The sequence below is a fragment of the Lactuca sativa genome, chromosome 7 (assembly GCF_002870075.4).
Source record: "Lactuca sativa cultivar Salinas chromosome 7, Lsat_Salinas_v11, whole genome shotgun sequence".
In the NCBI taxonomy this organism is placed as follows: Eukaryota; Viridiplantae; Streptophyta; class Magnoliopsida; order Asterales; family Asteraceae; genus Lactuca; species Lactuca sativa.
Window position 1 is genome coordinate 104,660,207 of NC_056629.2, and position 19,210 is coordinate 104,679,416.

Genomic DNA, 19,210 nt, shown 5'->3' on the forward strand with positions numbered 1-19,210 from the left:
GTCTTCTACACATCCTCATCTCTGACTCGCATCTGATGATACCCATAACGTAAATCGATCTTGGAAAACCAAGACGCTCCCTGAAGCTGGTCAAACAAATCATCTATCCTCGGGAGTGGGTAACGGTTCTTCACCGTTACCTTATTCAACTCCCGGTAATCTATACACATACGGTGCGACCCGTCCTTTTTCTTCACAAACAAAATCGGAGCTCCCCAAGGCGAACTACTCGGTCTGATGAAACCTTTGTCTAGCAGCTCCTGCAACTACGTAGACAACTCCTGCATCTCAGGGGGAGCTAACCGATACGGTGCCTTAGCTATCGGCGCCGCACCCGGAATCAGATCAATCCCGAACTCTACCTGTCTCTCTAGAGGTATTCCAGGCAAATCCTCTGGGAATACATCAGGGTAGTCTCGCACTACCGGGACATCATCTACTGCCACCTTACCCTTCTCCCGGGCATCCAAAACATAAGCTATATATCCGGCGCAACCCTGTTGAAAATAGCGCCTCGCTCTCGCGGCTGAACAAAAAGCTGGTCCGCGCTGTGGCCTCTCGCCCTGAATCACTAACTCTCCCCCACTGGGAGTGCGAACCCTCACTAGCTACAGCTCGCAATCAATCACCGCCCCATTGGGACTCAACCAATCCATGCCTACTATAACCTTATTCCCTCGCAGGGGAATAGGGACTAATTCCACCGGAAACTGCTCGTCGAACAACTGAAGAGAACATCCTCTATGCACTCTGGCGACCCTCACGGTCCTGTCATCTGCTATCTCGACCTCTAGTGGACAATCCAGCTCCCCTGGAGCTCTACTAAATCTTTTGCTAAGCGCTAGCAATACAAACGATCGGGTAGCCCCCGAATCAAATAATATTGTAGCAGAAATGCCCTTCACAGAGAACGACCCTATACAAAACATATAACCATAAGCAATAATCAATAATAATATAGAGATGAAGGGAAGATACATACCCATCACCACATCAGGAGTCGCTCGTGCCTCCTCTGCTGTCATCTGAAAATCTCTACTCTTCGCCACTGGCGCCTCGGCTCGGCCCTGCCGGCCATCTGTAATCCTCAAAGTAGCAGGGGCAGGTGCAGCCACCTTCCCTGCTGCAGCTAAACTCGGACACTGGGACTTTTTATGTCCCCTCTGATTGCACTGAAAGCAAATCAGATGATGCTGCAATGGCGGTAGCAGGGGCCGTACAATCCCTGCTCAAATGCCCAGTCCGACCACACTTGTAGCAGCCGTAACTCCCTGCCTTGCACACCCCATCATGCAATCTCCCACACTTGCCACATCGACCGTGGCTTTGCTGACTCCTGGATCTGTGATCTAAGACCTTGGGCTTTTTGCCCGAACTACCTGTACCCGAAACCGCCTCCGGTTTCCTCTTCTTCTCCATCTCAAGGTCAATCTCCCTCTCCCGAGCCCTAGCAATCATGTCATCCAGCGTTTTACAGCTGGTCCGGCTCACAAACTGGCGGATATCGCTCCTCAACATCTCATGATAGCGGTCCTTCTTCATTTCCTCATCGGCTGCATACTAAGGAACGAGAAGAGACCTCTCCCTGAATTTGGCGGTGATTTCCGCCACAGTCTCTGTAGTCTGGGTGAGGTCCTGAAACTCTCTGGCTAACTGCTGCACCTCAATAACCAGTGCAAACTCCGCCTTGAACCTGGTAGAGAAATCAGCCCAGGTCATGGCATCTAGCGCGGCATCATCTCCAATGGTATGTCCGACCTCTTCCCACCAATCCCGTGCCCTGTCCTTCAGAAGACAGGACGCCAATCTAACCTTGTCCCCCTCAGGACACCTGCTCGTGCGGAAAGCATTGGCCACATCCTCCAACCATCTAGTACTCGCTATGGGGTCCCGCGCCCCATGGTAATCTGGAGCTCCACATGCTCTGAACTCCCTGAACGTAAGTGTGTGCGACCCCATCATGGCCGCCACCTCGGCACGGAAGGTACCCAACCTCTCATCCATCAGCTCTAGGATACCCTCCTTGATCGAACCGAATATCACAGGAGTCTGCTCCAGTATGATACGAGTAATCTCTGAAGAAAGAAACTCTCTGGTCCGCTCATCCATACGCTCGGCCCCCGAGCCTGATCCTGATCCCTCCCTGGCACTGACATTGCCATCTGCTAGCCTCGAACGCAAAACCACCATTCTGAAACACATCATGGCAACATCAGAAAACTGAAATATCTCAAGGGATCATTGATACTACTACTAGCTTCCTGGTCTTGTCTCAGCCTTCCTTGATTCGAGTACGGATCCTCTGCTTTCAGTAGTACGGGCCCATACTACCTTCCACATCTATCCGTACTTTCTTCAAGAACTGCCTTGACTCCACCAAGTCACTTCTACTACTACTGATCTCTGCTACTCTCATCCTAGGCTTGCCTTAGGGAAACCCCTGACTCCACTCAAACCAGTCCTCAGCTGCCGAAGGCCTCCTTGTAATGCTAATTAGCCATCACCTGAATACCATCACATGTGATGAGGCTCAGATAATCCTTCGAGTAAAAGACTCGTCCCTACAACGGTTAGACTCAAACAAGAGCTGCGCAATAGGGCCAAATCCAACACTCTGAGATTATTCAACCCTGATCACATGTGACGTGACGTATTCACCTAACGGCTAACTCCCATCACCAAGAGTCCTACAAAGCACAAAGCAAGCAGCATTCGGGCACAGGAAACTACTCAAGCAAATCTATTCTCATAACGAGAAACTATACTAGCATACAATGCTAAGCTCATACTACCAGGCATAACCTAAACAGGTTATCCTACTACTGTCTACTCAATACTAGCATGAAATTCTTATCAAGCTGAAACACATAAAGCAGGCACATAAGGCATCCTCCTAGATCCTTAGTCCTATACTAGCATGCTGTTCTACTGAAACTGAAACTGAAACTGGAACTAAAACTGAAACTGAAACTAATGATCATAAACTTGTATGGGTAATTTGGGAGTACTTACTTGAGCTCGGCTGATCGCATGCACCACACCCTTATCTCATTTAAAAATTCTTTTCTTTCTAAGTGCTTTTCAAAATTTCTTGCGAAGACATTTTCCTTTGGAAAATATTTTTATCTTTCCCTTAGTTTGAGTTCAGATACACCCAGAAGTGTATCCGAATCCCTCAAACCAAGGCTATGATACCAACTTGAAACATCCCAAAAATACGACCCGAAAATTTCATTTTTAATATAACAAAGATCATAAAACTGAGTATCATATAATAAAACCATACGTTGTGTATCTCAAACCATACTAAAATACTGTGTCACAACTGTATCAAAACATATCTAAGAAACTGAATCAACTCCCAGGACAAAAACTGAAGCTGTGGTGTGTGCGATGCCATCATCCCGAGCTTTTCCCTTTACTAAGCTTAGTGAGCTCCCCCAAACTACCACATACCACACAATAACAGATAAAGCACATACTGGGCCTTGCCCACTGCATCGGACCGAAGTCCGGAACTAGCTGCATCGGACCGAAGTCCGGAACTGACTGCATCAGACCGAAGTCCGGAACTTTCTGGGACCTTGTCCCCTGCATCGAACCGGAGTCCGAAACTAGCTGCATCAGACCGAAATCCGGAACTATCTGAACATAGCATAACATAAACACGTATCTGCTAACATAACACATATACTGCATCGGACTGATGTCCGGAACACATAACACAAAACATGCTTGAATCACAAAGACATCAAGCACTCTAACTATTGCATCGGACTGAAGTCCGGAACTACTGCTAACTAAACGGGCCGGCATTGTGGCCGTAGACCCGTTCCTACTGGTAGGAAACTCACCTCGTGAACTGGCTGCTGAGTGTATGGCTCTGGAAGCTATCTGCTGCTGCTCCGGTATCTCCCCGGCTAAAATTCCGTAAACACACTCAATGAAATACTAATAACTGCATTGGGGTAAAATGACTCTTTTACCCCTGGTCAAAGTCATCTCTCCCGGTCAAAGTCAGCCAACAGTTGACCTGACACGCCGAGTTGGGCCGCCAACTCGCCGAGTCCTTATTGTCACTTCTCAACCCTGCTCGCAGCTACTCGTCGAGTATGGCATCAACTCGACGAGTTTCCTTTCGATTCTAGAACTCAGGCTATCTGCATCCGACTCGCAGAGTCGTATGAACAACTCGACGAGTTGTTCTTGAGCTAAGAAGATTGCCTTGGACTCGCCGAGTTGTATGAACAACTCGTCGAATCCCTCCATTACTGAGTCTGACCTCCAACTCACTGAGTCCACTCTTCTACTCACTGGTCCCCACTCGGCATCACTCAAAAGGGGAAAAATCGGGGACTCGCGACTCGACTCGCCGAGTCGCATGCATGCAGCTACTCTAAACTCGATTCTGCTTGAATCCAGCGCATAAAACTTATAGATCTGGGCTCCCTAAGCTCGATTAACACGTAAATGTTCTATGTTTACGTGCCCATATGCACCCATGAAGATAAAGAGGCTCAAAAAGCATAATAAAGGCTAGATCTAGGGTTCTCAAGCAAAGAAACTTCGAAAAGGCACTAGATCAGGGCTCTAACACTCCTAAATGAACATATCTAGGGATATCTCGACCCAACAAGGCATCCATACAACTATAAAGCTTGGAAGATACATTAAAATAGCCTTAGAGGTGTTCTAATGGAGGTTTTAAGCACAAAACAGGATAATTCCGAGACATACCTCAATGAACTCTGACTTTGGCCTTGGATCTTTGCTCTACACTTCCTCTTTTTGGTCCTTTCTTCTTTTTCTTCTTCAATCCTTCAAGAATCCACACAAAAACACTTAGATCATACAAGGCATGGTTTAGGGTTTCTCACAAGCTCTCTGAGGGTGAAGGAGGCGAGTTTGGGGCACATAACAGTGCTTAAATAGTGAGCAAACCCGGGGATTTAGGGTTTCTTCCTGGCAGGCGGACTCGCCGAGTCCCGAATATGGACTCGCCGAGTCGCCGACTTACACGTGCTCGAAATCCCGTCCCTACTCGACGAGTCGGGCTATAGACTCGCCGATTCCCTCTTGAAAACTGCTAAAGAAATACTATGGAAGAAACATACCAGAGACGGGTCGTTACACACATAGATATGAAGTATTTTATATAAATTACGTGCTATGTGTGCATATTACCTAAGTACTTGCTGTCTATGCTGGATGAACGATTTTATACACGTTTTAAATGATTTAAACTGTATATGTATTTTATATCTACGAAAATCTTGGGGTAAGACATGGGTAGATGTAATAGATGAAATATGAGTTGGATGATGAGTTGAGAGGTGAAATAGAACGTGAGGGTGAGGGTGACAGGTGGACGATGTGAGAAGCCTTTTTCCTAAATGATGGCCCCGTCATTCAGCAAAGTATGGATGACAACCACGGATTATTCTAGATAGTCCAATGGAACACTAGCAGGCTCGCAACCTGTAGGTGTTGTGAACGATGTGTTCAGCGGTGTACTCTAAAAACCCATTGATATGTATTGCGAGTGGACTCTCGAAAACGATACTGTCAATAAAACCCTGGCAGATGCGCCTAAAGGACTCTACCGACAGAAGCACCTAATAGAGAACCTCATAACCCCGACAGATGCGCCTAAAAGGTCTATTCCGGCAGATGCGCCCCATAGAGAATGTCACAATTTTGGCAGCTGCGCCTAAGTGACAGAACTAGCAGTTGTGCTTGACAGATGTGTCATTTACAACGATGGAATTCGTACATATTCCTTAGGATACTCCTTAGGAATGAATGAACAAGAAATAGCTGATTCTTAGGGTAGATCCTTAAGAATAAAGAAGATAATGGGGATGGATAATTGGGTTAACTGTTTGATGATTTAACATAATAATTATATTATTGTGGGTTGAAAACCCTATGTACTCACCAGGTTTCCCAACCTGACCCACTCAGTTTATTTATATCACTGGTGTTGATATGAAGTGACATTACACTGAGAGATTAAAGAGATGTAGATCACTAGTGTAAATAAATGTAAGTTCCGTTTATGCTTATGTTCCTGTATTGACAATGACATCCCAAACTTTTTAAAATGAATAAAATACGTTTCTTCAAAAATGTTTTGATAACGTATTTATCGTATTTTTCTGGGAACAAATGCCGCAACATTTTTATGAAAAGAAGTACTCTGATTTTTATAAAGCATAAACAAAATCGGTCTTTTCTGGCCGTGAAAATGGGGATGTCACAGTTGGTATCAGAGCATTAGTTTAAGCGAACTAGGAATTTGTAGGAAATTTCTGGACTTAAACATAGAATGCTAAGTGATGATTGTGAGATGAGTGTCTGCTATATTTTAGACACAAGCACTAGTTTATTTTAGGAAAGATGCCTAAAATGTTTTTTGTGCTAAATGTTTTATGTTATAGCTATAAAGATGCCTTATATGCTATTATTTGTTCAGATCTATGGTCTGTTGCCGACTGGATCTGGAAATTTTATGTGTTCAGATTTCTAAACGTTTGATTACGGTATTAGAACTGACATATAACTTTTTGGTGTGACAAGGAGATCTATACGTCTATCGTAAATAAAATCTTTCCTATCTTAAAATTCTCACCTCGGTACACCGAATGTCTGCTTGGGTGTATAAAACATCATGGTGAAGACAAACTAGGAAATATCCGAGGAAGATGACAACCTGAGCCTGAGAATGTGATTGGTCATGCATCGGTCGTTGTGCCTGCGCCCGAACCTATCACAATGGCAGAAGTTAAGGAAGTGATGCGAACCATGATAGATTGAGAAAATAGAGGAAATGAGATGGCTTACGATACTGAATGATACCAATCGAAAGATATCTTAAGAGAGGTATCTTGCTTTTAGAATACGTCTGATAAAATAGCAGTACGTTTAGAGAAGTACGGTACATTTGAATGTACACATTTGATTGGCGGGATGATAGAATGATTGGTGTAATTCCTAAAGTTTTCCTATCATCTGGAATTTCCATCACCAACCAAGTTGAAGCAGAATTGATAATTGGAGATACGCATGGAAGAAGTCCTAGTAGAGTCTAGGGAAATTTTTATGATTATTTGGACACACTCGTATGTGTTAAATTGTTTTGTGATTTTAGGACTTGGGGACTACGAGACAATACTTGGGACGAGTATGAGTAGGTGTGAAAGGTAGTAGATGCATATACTACCGGAAGCACAGGACTCACGCTTGGATCAGGGAAAGTCAAAAGGTTACCAAGAAACTAGTAATTGATACCGTTTTATTCAAATATGTCGTTACCATTGTTTCGGTAATGACTAAAAGGATGATTGTTATTCCGACCCTAGTGGTCATATCGAATTGAGTCCGACTACGATGAGTATGTTACGTGATTCAGAGAACCAAGTTTGATGTAGCATATGACTTAAGCCGGAAGATTGAAATAAAAGATAATCAAAGCAATCGGTAGAGGTATCGTGATAGTTTCTTGTAGCTAGAAATGCTACCTTTAAGATAAGATTAGAACATGAAGGAAAGTATAGTATGTTCTGGAAGACTCTAAGAGACCTAAGTCTAAGCATTGCAGCATACGATGATAGGTCATTAGAATATGACACGTCGTTCCATTATAGTAATAAAAGAACTTATCTGAAGTTCGTAATCATTAAGGATTGAGATTGTGACTTGACGGTCATAATTTGGAGTCTAACATGAGATAGAGAGCGGATGCAAGATCGAGCACCGCCTGTAGTAAAGGAGTCTAAGAGTTAGATACTCGTTCGAAGAAACATCGAAGTTATGACTTAGGATGAAGAGATAACGTATGGATTCATCATGTGATCCCTGTTTCGTTGATGATTCCGAGACGTAATAATCCTAAGGGGGAGATAATTGTAACGCCCGTAGATCCGGGCTAGTCAAGTTAGATGCAATAAGTGTCGAAAACGAATTTTCGACAAAAGATTATTTAGAATAAATAATTTGAACCAAGTTGTAGTATATGTCACAAGGTTTCCGTACATATAAAGAACGCCGATATCCGAGTTATAGCGAAGAAGTAATGACCCGTCGAAGTTTCGCGACGGAAACGACACGGCACCGGGAAGCGTAAATAGTGAATTTATGATAGAGCGAGTTGTAGCCTTAGCGATATAAACGAAAATCGTAGAGTATGTTAAACTAAGAACATCGATAAAAAGAACACCCAAATCTGACTTCGTATGAAGAAGTTATGATTTTTCGAAGTTTCAGATTAGCGGTGTACAGCCCGAAATTCGAATATTAGATCGAGTGATTTTTAGTCAACACGACCTAAACGAGAATCGAAGATCTCGTTAAGAGTAGCATAACGAGAAAAAAGATGGGCGAAAACGGACGACGGATGAAGAAGTTATGAGGATTTAACGGACCAATCATGTCCCGGCCTGTTAATAATATAAAATTTAAAATCGAATCAAAATTAGCCGACGGTGTCTAAACGAAAGTTGTAGAGTACGGTCCCGCCTTAGTGTGGATATAAAGAACGTCGAAAACGGAGCTCGTATGCGAAAGTTACGAATTTTTAAAGTTTAAACTCGAATTTGCGAAACTGTTGCTAGATGCGATGACGTGGCCAAATCTCAGCCGTCGCTTGCTGAGCACGCGTCGCTTCAGATGGGTGACACCTGTCCTCGCATACGAATCGCGTAATCCGAAGACGCCCAGCGTCCAAGTACGCCTCGTGTGCGAAATCGCTACGCTCCGCGTTCTAGCCTTCCTCGGTCCAGGAGAAGCCACGTCGCACCACCGAGCCTTCGCCACCTGGTCTTCTTATCCGAAGTTATGCCCCGCATAGTGCGAAGCATCGCACCAATAAAAGGGGTGCGAGGGCAGCCGGTTTTTCACACCAAAAATCACTTCTCTCTCTAGTTTCTTTCTCTCTCTAGGATCCCAAACCACCCCTAAGCCCTAGGAAAAATACCAAGCACCTAAAGGAAGCCCCGAGGCTCCCGAAGTCCCGAGAAAAAGGGTCTTTCGGTTTCGGAAACGCTGCTCCGAGCAAAGCCCGGTTTTCTTTAAAATCCATTGTAAGTGAGCTACGCTTACACAATTTTTAATATAGCTTCCAAATAATTATAGTAATGTTATTAGGTCCTTAAAATAATTATTTGGGCTATTATTATGAGTTATATTGAGTGTTAATTAATGCTTATATAATAATAATAATTATAGTCAGACTATTAATTTGTCACGGTTATCGTTAGACTAAACCCTAGTGGTATTGATACTAGGTTTTATCAAAGGAAATTGTTTTGAGAATATCGAAGCGCTGTCCGAGTGCTGAGTCACCACCTTTCAGGTGAGTGCATAGTTACTTTCATCTTACACATAGATATGAAATATTTTATATAAATTACGTGCTACGTGTGCATATTACCTAAGTAGTTGATGTCTATGCTGGATGAACGATTTTATACACGTTTTAAATGATTTAAACTGTATATGTATTTTATATCTACGAAAATGTTGGGGGTAAGACATGGGTAGATGTAATAGATGAAATATGAGTTGGATGATGAGTTGAGAGGTGAAATAGACCGTGAGGGTGAGGGTGAGAGGTAGACGATATGAGAAGCCTTTTTCCTAAATGATGGCCCCGTCATTCAGCAGAGTATGGATGACAACCACAGACTATTCTAGACAGTCCAGTGGAACACTAGCACGCTCGCAACCTGTAGGTGTTGTGAACGATGTGTTCAGCGGTGTACTCTAAAAACCCATTGATATGTATTGCGAGTGGACTCTCGAAAACGATACTATCAATAAAACCCTGGCAGATGCGCCTAAAGGACTCTACCAGCAGAAGCGCCTAATAGAGAACCTCATAACCCCGACAGATGCGCCTAAAAGGTCTATTCCGGCAGATGCGCCCCATAGAGAATGTCACAATTTTGGCAGCTGCGCCTAAGTGACAGAACTAGCAGTTGTGCTTGACAGATGTGTGATTTAAACTGTATATGTATTTTATATCTACGAAAATGTTGGGGGTAAGATATGGGTAGATGTAATAGATGAAATATGAGTTAGATGATGAGTTGAGAGGTGAAATAGACCGTGAGGGTGAGGGTGAGAGGTAGACGATGTGAGAAGCCTTTTTCCTAAATGATGGCCCCGTCATTCAACAGAGTATGGATGACAACCATAGACTATTCTAGACAGTCCAGTGGAACACTAGCAGGCTCGCAACCTGTAGGTGTTGTGAACGATGTGTTCAGCGGTGTACTCTAAAAACCCATTGATATGTATTGCGAGTGGACTCTCGAAAACGATACTATCAATAAAACCCTGGCAGATGCGCCTAAAGGACTCTACCGGCAGAAGCGCCTAATAGAGAACCTCATAACCCCGACAGATGCGCCTAAAAGGTCTATTCCGGCAGATGCGCCCCATAGAGAATGTCGCAATTTTGGCAGCTGCACCTAAGTGACAGAACTAGCAGTTGTGCTTGACAGATGTGTCATTTACAACAATGGAATTCATACCTATTCCTTAGGATACTCCTTAGGAATGAATGAACATGAAATAGCTGATTCTTAGGGTAGATCCTTAAAAATAAAGAAGATAATGGGGATGGGTAATTGGGTTAACTGTTTGATGATTAAACATAATAATTATATTATTGTGGGTTGAAAACCCTATGTACTCACCAGGTTTCCCAACCTGACCCACTCAGTTTATTTATATCACTGGTGTCAATATGAAGTGACATTACACTAAGAGATTAAAGAGATGTAGATCACTAGTGTTAATAAATGTAAGTTCCGTTTATGCTTATGTTCCTGTATTACCAATGACATCCCAAACGTTTTAAAATGAATAAAATACGTTTCTTCGAAAATGTTTTCATAACGTATTTATCGTATTTTTCTGGGAACAAATTCCGCAACATTTTTATGAAAAGTACTCTGATTTTTATAAAGCATAAACAAAATCGGTCTTTGCTGGCCGTGAAAATGGGGATGCCACAACTGCCAAGAATAGTTTTAGGTTTACCAATACATTGTTTTCTTATGGACTGTTGGAAGTATTGTATTTGGACGGACCTTGGGCTCTCCACATGGTCCTACATCCAAGTGTCATGGGCTCTCCCATGGTCTTCTATACAAGTATACCACATAGACAACTAGCATACCTCCTAGCACATAACCAAATAACATACCACATAACATTACATTAACTAGTGTACCACATATCATAAAATGGGTCGGCCTTGGTGTCTACGACCCATTGGTATGGTGAGGTGACTCACCTCTATCTGTGGAATCTGAAAGCTGCTCTCCTAACAGCCCATGAACACTCGTGCTGAACAATAATACCATTACCCCAGGTTAGGGCTGAACATAATCCAATTGAATAACCCAAACCCCAAGTCCTTTCACAATGGCCCAAAGTCCATATCCCAGATCATTAATGGGCCTCATGGCCCAATAAAGCCCAACCATAGTAACCATGGACCAAAACAGATAAGTTGGCCCACTAACTCAAAACGTGACCAGGCTTAATGATTGATTAAGGCCCGAAGGGCTTACAAGCCCAAAACAAGTCCAAGCCCATCTGAGGTGTGTACGCCTTGCGTACCACCCTTGTACGCACAACATACTCAATAAGCACATCTTCCATTAAGTGCTTAATACTCGATGTTCTAATGTCTAATCTTTAGATTTTAGTCTATTAAGACGTCTTAAAGCATAAAGTTGGAAACTTTATGCCTTTGTATGTTCCATATGTTCCCAACAACCCATTAAGACCTTTCCAAGAGTCTTAATCCATGCATGAGGTTAAAACACCCATCAAGACTCCATTTTTATGCTATAAATGAACCAAAGGACTTCAGATCTATCCTCCCTAAGCTTTGGAGTTGCTCAAACTCTCAAGAGGTGGTCCAAGAACTCAAAAAGGGACTAAAGAGAAAACCCTAGCTCTAGAAATAAAATTAATGACCAAGGTGAAAGCTTTTTACCTCCTTAAGCTTCCTAAGCAACTCAAAATGTAAGATCCAGGAGCTCTTCCATGTTCAAGCTTGTGTCCTCCTCTTCCTTGTAGCTAACACACCAAAAGGATGGTGTTTAAAGACTCACAAGCTCAAGAACACGCACTCTAATGATTTTATGGTTTTCAGGAACGTTTGAGGGTGAAGGAGGCCAGTTAGGGTGAGGCTCAAATGAGATAATGATGCTTATATTGGTCTTAAGTCCGAAAATTAGGGTTTGAACATTCGTCATGTATGCCCCGCATACCCTTTGGTACGCTCGGCATACGTGCTGGTCCTCCACGATCATCCATGCATGGTACGCTAAGCGTACTCGTAAAGTACGCCCAACGTACTTAAGGGACCATTATGCAATATTTATAATTTCAAGGGTTCCAAAAGTAATACCTGATTTAGGGTGTTACAACTCTCCCCCACTTGAACTAGACTTAGTCATCGAAGTCCGTTGACGCAGATAGATCGGGGTAATGCTCCCGCATCTCATCCTCCGACTCCCATGTCCATTCGGAGCCTCTTCGGTGCTGCTATTGCACCTTTACCAACTTCACCTCCTTGTTACTAAGAACCTTAGTCTACCTATCCAAAACCGCAATGGGTCTCTCAATGTAGTTCAGGCTCTCATCAACCTGAATGTCGTCCAATGAAATAACTGCGGCCTCTTCAGTGACACACTTTCGAAGCTGAGACACATGGAAGGTGTTGTAAAACTGGCTAAGCTCGTCCGATAGATCCAAACAGTAAGCCACCTTTCCCACCCGAGCAGAAACCCATAATAGACTAATGTATCGGGGCCCTAACTTTCCCCTCTTCCGAAACCTGATGACCCCTTCCATGGCAACACTTTCAGCAAAACAAAGTCCCCCACCCGAAACTCAAGATCTAATCCGTGCCGGTCAACATAGCTTTTCTGGCGGCTTTGTGGGACTCGCAGCCGGATGTATACCTGCTGAATCAACTCGGTAGTCTTGAGCACCACCTCGGTGCTACCCATGACTCGGTGTCTAACCTCGCCCCAACAAACAGGGGTCCTACACCTCCGACCATACAACATTCAGAATGGGGGTCGGTCGATACTAGCATGATAACTATTCTAATATGAAAACTCTGCTAGTGGGAGTTATGTATCCTAACTCCCTACGAAGTCCAATACACATGTCGGAAGCATATCCTCCAGTGTCTAGATCGTCCTCTCATTCTGGCCATCTGTGTGGGGGTGGTAAGCCGTGCTGAAATTTAACCGAGTGCCCAGTTCCTCGTGGAACTTCCTCAAGAATCTGGATGTAAATCGGACATCCCGGTTAGAGACCAACAACGCTGGCACCCCATGCCTAACCACCACCTCTCTCACATAAATATCCGCTAATTTCTCAGTGGAGATGCTCTCGGAGATCGGAATAAAGTGGGCACTCTTCGTCAACCTGTCCATAATAACCCATATGGCATCCACACCCCTCGCTGTCCCCTGCAACTTCGTGATGAAGTCCATGTTGATCTCTTACCATTTCCACATAGGAATGGATAGCGGTTGAACCTTGCCATGAGTCCTCTGATGTTCGGCCTTGACCTTCCTACATGTCAAGCACCGCTCCACGAACCATGCAATCTCCCGCTTCATGCAGGGCCACCAGTAAGTCAACCTAGATCCCTATACATCTTTGTGCCCCCCGGGTGAATAGAGAACTTGGATCTGTGTGCCTCCTTCAGGATCTTCTGCCTCACACCCCTGGTTACCGGTACCCACACCCGACCACACTATGTCAGAAGACCTTGCTTATCCTGAACAAGCAAGGGAAACTGACCCCGAATCCACTCTACCTTCCAGTTCTCTTTCTTCAAACCCTCCACCTAAGCCTCCTTGATCATATCCAAAAATGGAGAGATTATTGTCATCCTCAAACAGACATCCTTAATCGGAGTACTTGCCGCTTTGCGACTCAAAGCATCGGCCACCACATTAGCCTTCCCTGGATGATACAAGATCTCGCAATAATAATCTTTCAGTACATCCAACCACCTCCTCTGTCGCATGTTTAGGTTCTGCCGATCCATCAAATACTTCAAACTTTTGTGGTCAGTGAAGATGGTGCACCGAACTCCATACAAATAGTGCCTCCAAATCTTGAGGGCAAACACCACTGCCCCCAATTCTAGGTCATGAGTGGGGTAGTTCGCGTCGTGAGGCTTCCATTGCCTCGATGCGTATGCGATCACATGCCCTCTCTACATTAGGACAACGCCTAACCCTGAGATCGACGCATCACAGTACACTACCAAATCATCCAGCCCCTCAGGTAGTACGAGAATCCGAGCCTCACATAACCTCTGTCTTAAGGTTTCAAAAGCCAACTGCTGATTAGGGCCCCATCGAAATGCCACATTCTTCTTGGCCACGCGGGTCAAAGGCACCGTAATCTTGGAGAAATACTGAATGAATCTCCGACAGTATCCCGCTAGACCCAAGAAGCTATGAATCTCAGATGAGTTCTTCGGTACTTCCCACCACATCATTGCCTCAACCTTGGTTGGATCCACTGAAATACCTTCCTAGTTGATAATGTGCCCCAAAAAAGGCACCTCTCACAACCAGAAATCACACTTTGAGAACTAGGTATAAAGCCTTTTTGTTCTCAGTGTCTCCAATGCCTCCCTCAGATGTTACTCTTATTGCTCCTTGGTTTTAGAATAGACCAAAATATCATTGATAAACACGATCGCTGACCGGTCCAACATCGATCTACACACCCAATTCATGAGATCCATGAATGCTGCTGGGGCGTTGGTGAGCCCGAATGGCATCACCACAAACTTATAGTGCCATACCAAGTCCTAAAAGCCATATTCAGTATATCCTCATCCCGACTCCTCATCTGATGGTCACCCGGCCGAAGATAAATCTTGGAAAACCAAGACGCACCCTGCAGCTAATCGAACAAATCATCGATCCTCGGTAGTGGATAACGGTTTTTCACCGTTAGCTTGTTCAGCTCTCGATAATCAATACACATCCTGTGTGACCCATCCTTCTTTTTCATGAACAGGATCGGTGCTCCCAATTGGGAACTGATCAAACGGATAAACCCTCGGTCTAGCAGCTCCTGAAGCTGCGTAGATAGCTCTTGCATCTCGGGTGGAGCTAGCCGGTACGGTACCTTGGCTATCAGAGCGGCAACCGACACCAAATCAATGCGAAAATCGACTTTTCTCTCCGGAGGCACTCCAAGTAACTCCTCCGGAAAGACATCTACTGGTACACTGCCCAAATCCGTTGAGGTCTAAACCCTCATATCCGGTATATATGCCAAAAATCCCGAACAACCCTGCTGAAGAAGTCTCCTAGCCCTTGCAGCTGAACAGAGGGTTGGCCCCTGCGAGGCCCACTCTACATGAATAACCAGTTCTCCCTCACTTGGGGTTCGAAACCTCACCAACTGGTGCTCGCAATCTATCATGGTCCCATTGGCCCCCAACCAGTCCATCCCGGCGATCACTTTCAACCCTCGCAACGGTATCGGGACTAGATCAACACGAAACCTTTCCTCAAGCACATCCAGGACGCAGTTTCGATACACCCTCGCAGAACTCACAGTGCGGTCATCTGCAATCTCAACCTCAAGCGTGGAATCTAAAATCCCCTATGCATCCCGAAACTTCTTGTTAAGTGCAAGAGATACAAATGATCGGGTAGCACCCGATTCAAATAGAACGTGAGCCGACATACCATTGACCAAAAAGGTCCCTATAAATAAGCACATATATACACATAAGCACTACAAACCAATATCAAGCATGAAAGATAAAACACGTACCAACCACAATGTCTGCTCTGTCCGAGCCTCCTCGGTAGTTAACTGAAATGTGCAGCTCTTCACCGCTGGAACATCCGCCTTAGCAGGGCGGCCATTAGTGATCCTCGTTGTGGCGAGCGCAGGTGCCACCACTGCTCCTTCGCCTCCCTGCAACCTCGGAAAATCGACCCGTTTGTGGCCAGTCTGGTTGCAGTGAAAACAAATCAAGCCCTTCTTGGGGCAATCCTTGATCACGTGGCCCGACTGGCCACATGCGTAGTATCCCGAGCCTATCGTCCGACAAGCCCCACTATGCGGTTTACTGCACTTGGCACACCGGACACGACCCTGTTGGCCCCTATTGGAAGAATATGAGGTCTTAGGCTTTTTAGTCTAACCTACTACTATATGTGCCTGCTTGGGCTTCCGCTTAGTGCAGAAATCCAACACCATCTCCCGCTCACGGGCCTTCTCCACCATCTTATTCAGGGTTTTGCACCCTGTAAAGCTCATAAACTCTCGGATATCATCCCTCAGCATGGAATGATACCTCGTCCTCCTCATATGCTCGTCTGTAGCATACTGTGGGGTCAACAGTGCTCGTTTCCGAAACTTGGCGGTGATCTACGCCACAGTCTCGGTGGTCTGCTGGAGCTCATGAAACTCCCTCACTAGCCGTTGCACCTCAATTGGTGGTGCAAAATCCAAATCAAAATGTCTGACAAACTCTGCCCTTGTCATCTTAGCTACACTGGATGCTCCCACCTGGCTAGCCACCTCTCCCCACCAATCATGGTCTCAATCCCTCAACATACACGAAGCAAAACCCACCTTTGCCACATCAGGGCAAGAACCCGTGCGTTGAGCGTTCTTCATGTCCGCCACCCAACGTCGGTGTAATGACCCAATTTTTAGAAGAAAATTTTCATTTTTGATTAATCTAAATACTTTCCACAAACCATGAAATGCCAAATACAATTGTTTTCAAAATTCATAAAAATAACCATTTTATTTCAAAACATCCGAGTGTCCCATAAAAATGCCTGAGAGGGAGTGCACGCCGCGCCATCAAGCCTTTCCCTTGCCCTTGGGCTCAGATGTACCTGAAACAAATCCACAAACTGTAAGCTAATGTTTAGTGAGTCCCTCAAAGTATACCCCAAACACAATCCACAATCCACATATCACATTAGCTATAAAAGCTACATATATCACCTAAGCCATGCATACAACATATAAGGAATCCATGGAAACCCTCCAGGGTCTTACACCTAGTGCCATTGGAACCCCCACATGGTCTTAACCGCCTGCCATGGGAACCCCCGCATGGTTTTCCTGCCATGGGAACCCCCACATGGTCTTCACTACCAAATAAGACATAATGCAAACTACACACGCAAATATACTAGGATGCCTTGGAAACCCTCCAAGGTCTTAAACCAAATGCCACGGGAACCCCTACGTGGTCTCAAACTACTACCACGGGACCCCCCCCCCTCCCCCGGGGGGTCTTCTATGCAAATGTCATACTAACATAACGCATAATCAATCAACAATCCACATATCATAAAATGGGACGGACTTGGTGCATTAGACCCATTGGTATGGTGAGAAAACTCACCTCTCGGATGTTGAACTGACAAGCTAGAATCAAGTATGTCCCACGTGCTGCTCCAATTCAACTGCCCATAATCATTATGTGTGTAACTTGTCATAATCCCATAATTACCTTCAAAGTCAACCCTGGTCAAAGTCAAGGTCAACAATCCATGTTGACCTCAACTCGTCGAGTGCATTCAACCACTCGTCGAGTTTCGGTATGACTCGTTAACTCGCCGAGTTACCTTTGTAACTTGTCGAGTTCCTCCCGAGTCCATTCCACTGAATCCCGCATCAACTCGCTGAGTCACCCTAGTGACTCGTCCAATTTATCATATGTCTATAAAACTAATGTCTGATCAGACCAAAACCCTAATCCTTTACTGCACTCATCCAGAATCCCAGAAACGGGCAAACCCTACCCCGACTCATCGAGTCAGCTAAGGGACTCGATGAGTTCCTTCAGTACTTTCCAAGTTCAGCCCTTTTTAGTGGGGTCTAAGGTCCCAAACTCCATATCCCAACTCCCTTAGTGCAGTTACCACGTAAAGTTGCAAACTTTATGTACATGCAAGGCCCTTCAAGGCCATAACATCAAAACTAGGCTTCTTACATGGTTTTTGTGCATAGAAATGGGCTAGGCTGCATAATGTGAGCAACTTTATGTCATTGGGGACCTATAAAGGTCCATATCTGGAACCATATCCTTGTGATATGTCCAGATCCGAGTTTGACTCCATTTTTGCACCAAAAATGGTCATTTACTTCCAAGAAAAGGGATCTAATCAACTAGAGATCAAGGTGACGACTTTATACCTCAAGATGATGGCCAAAACAGAGTAGATGTCGGATCTACTATTCTTCTCCTTGTTCCTCCCTCTTCAGGTCCTAAAATCCTTCACAAATACCCCAAAATCACGCACAAAAGCTCACTCTCACTCAAGAAGATGCAAGGTTGAAATAGGGTTCTCTCTGGCTAATAGGGTGATAAGGGAGGCCACAAGAGGCGGGTTATGTTCCTTAAATAGGGTGCAAACCCTTAAAATTAGGGTTTCTCTTTACAGCTCCTACTCATCGAGTCGGGGCCTTCCGAGTCGTTGAGTAGGACCCAAATCCCGCATCCCCTAACAGTCTCTACTCAATGAGTTGGAGCACCCCAACTCGCCGATTCCATGCCCAAAACCCTAAACATTATATAAAATAGTCTATACCTGGAACAAGTGTTATAGTCGACTAACTATGGGGTCCGTGGCCCTGAAGAACTCTAGTTCCCCACACGCCTTGAACTCCCGGAACGAAGGAGTTCAGGCCCCGGCCTAGCCCGCAACAATCTCGGCTCTGAATGACCTGATCCTCTCATCCATAATTTCCATCATCCCTTCCTTGACCGTCCCAAAAATCAGTGGGGTAGTGTCAAGGATGCCCTCATAACCTCGGCCGCGATAAGCTCGCACAACCTCTCATCAATGGGCTCGGTACCATCGCCCGACCCAGCTCCGGATCCTGATCCCCCAGCTCCATTTCGTGTCACCACCATATTGTACTGCATAATTATCAGGGTGTCTAAAAAGGGGGTCCTTCCACACCGATTCTCCTTAGAGCTTCCAGATCTAACATTGATTCGGGTACAAGTCCTATGCTTTCGGTAGTACGGACCCAATACTACCTTCCACACCTACCTGTACCTGCCTCAAGGCTCTACCTGATAACTCTAATTCGTCCTAAAACAAGCCATATCTCACAGGCTACCGCATAGCTCAAATCCTAGGCTATCCTAAGATTT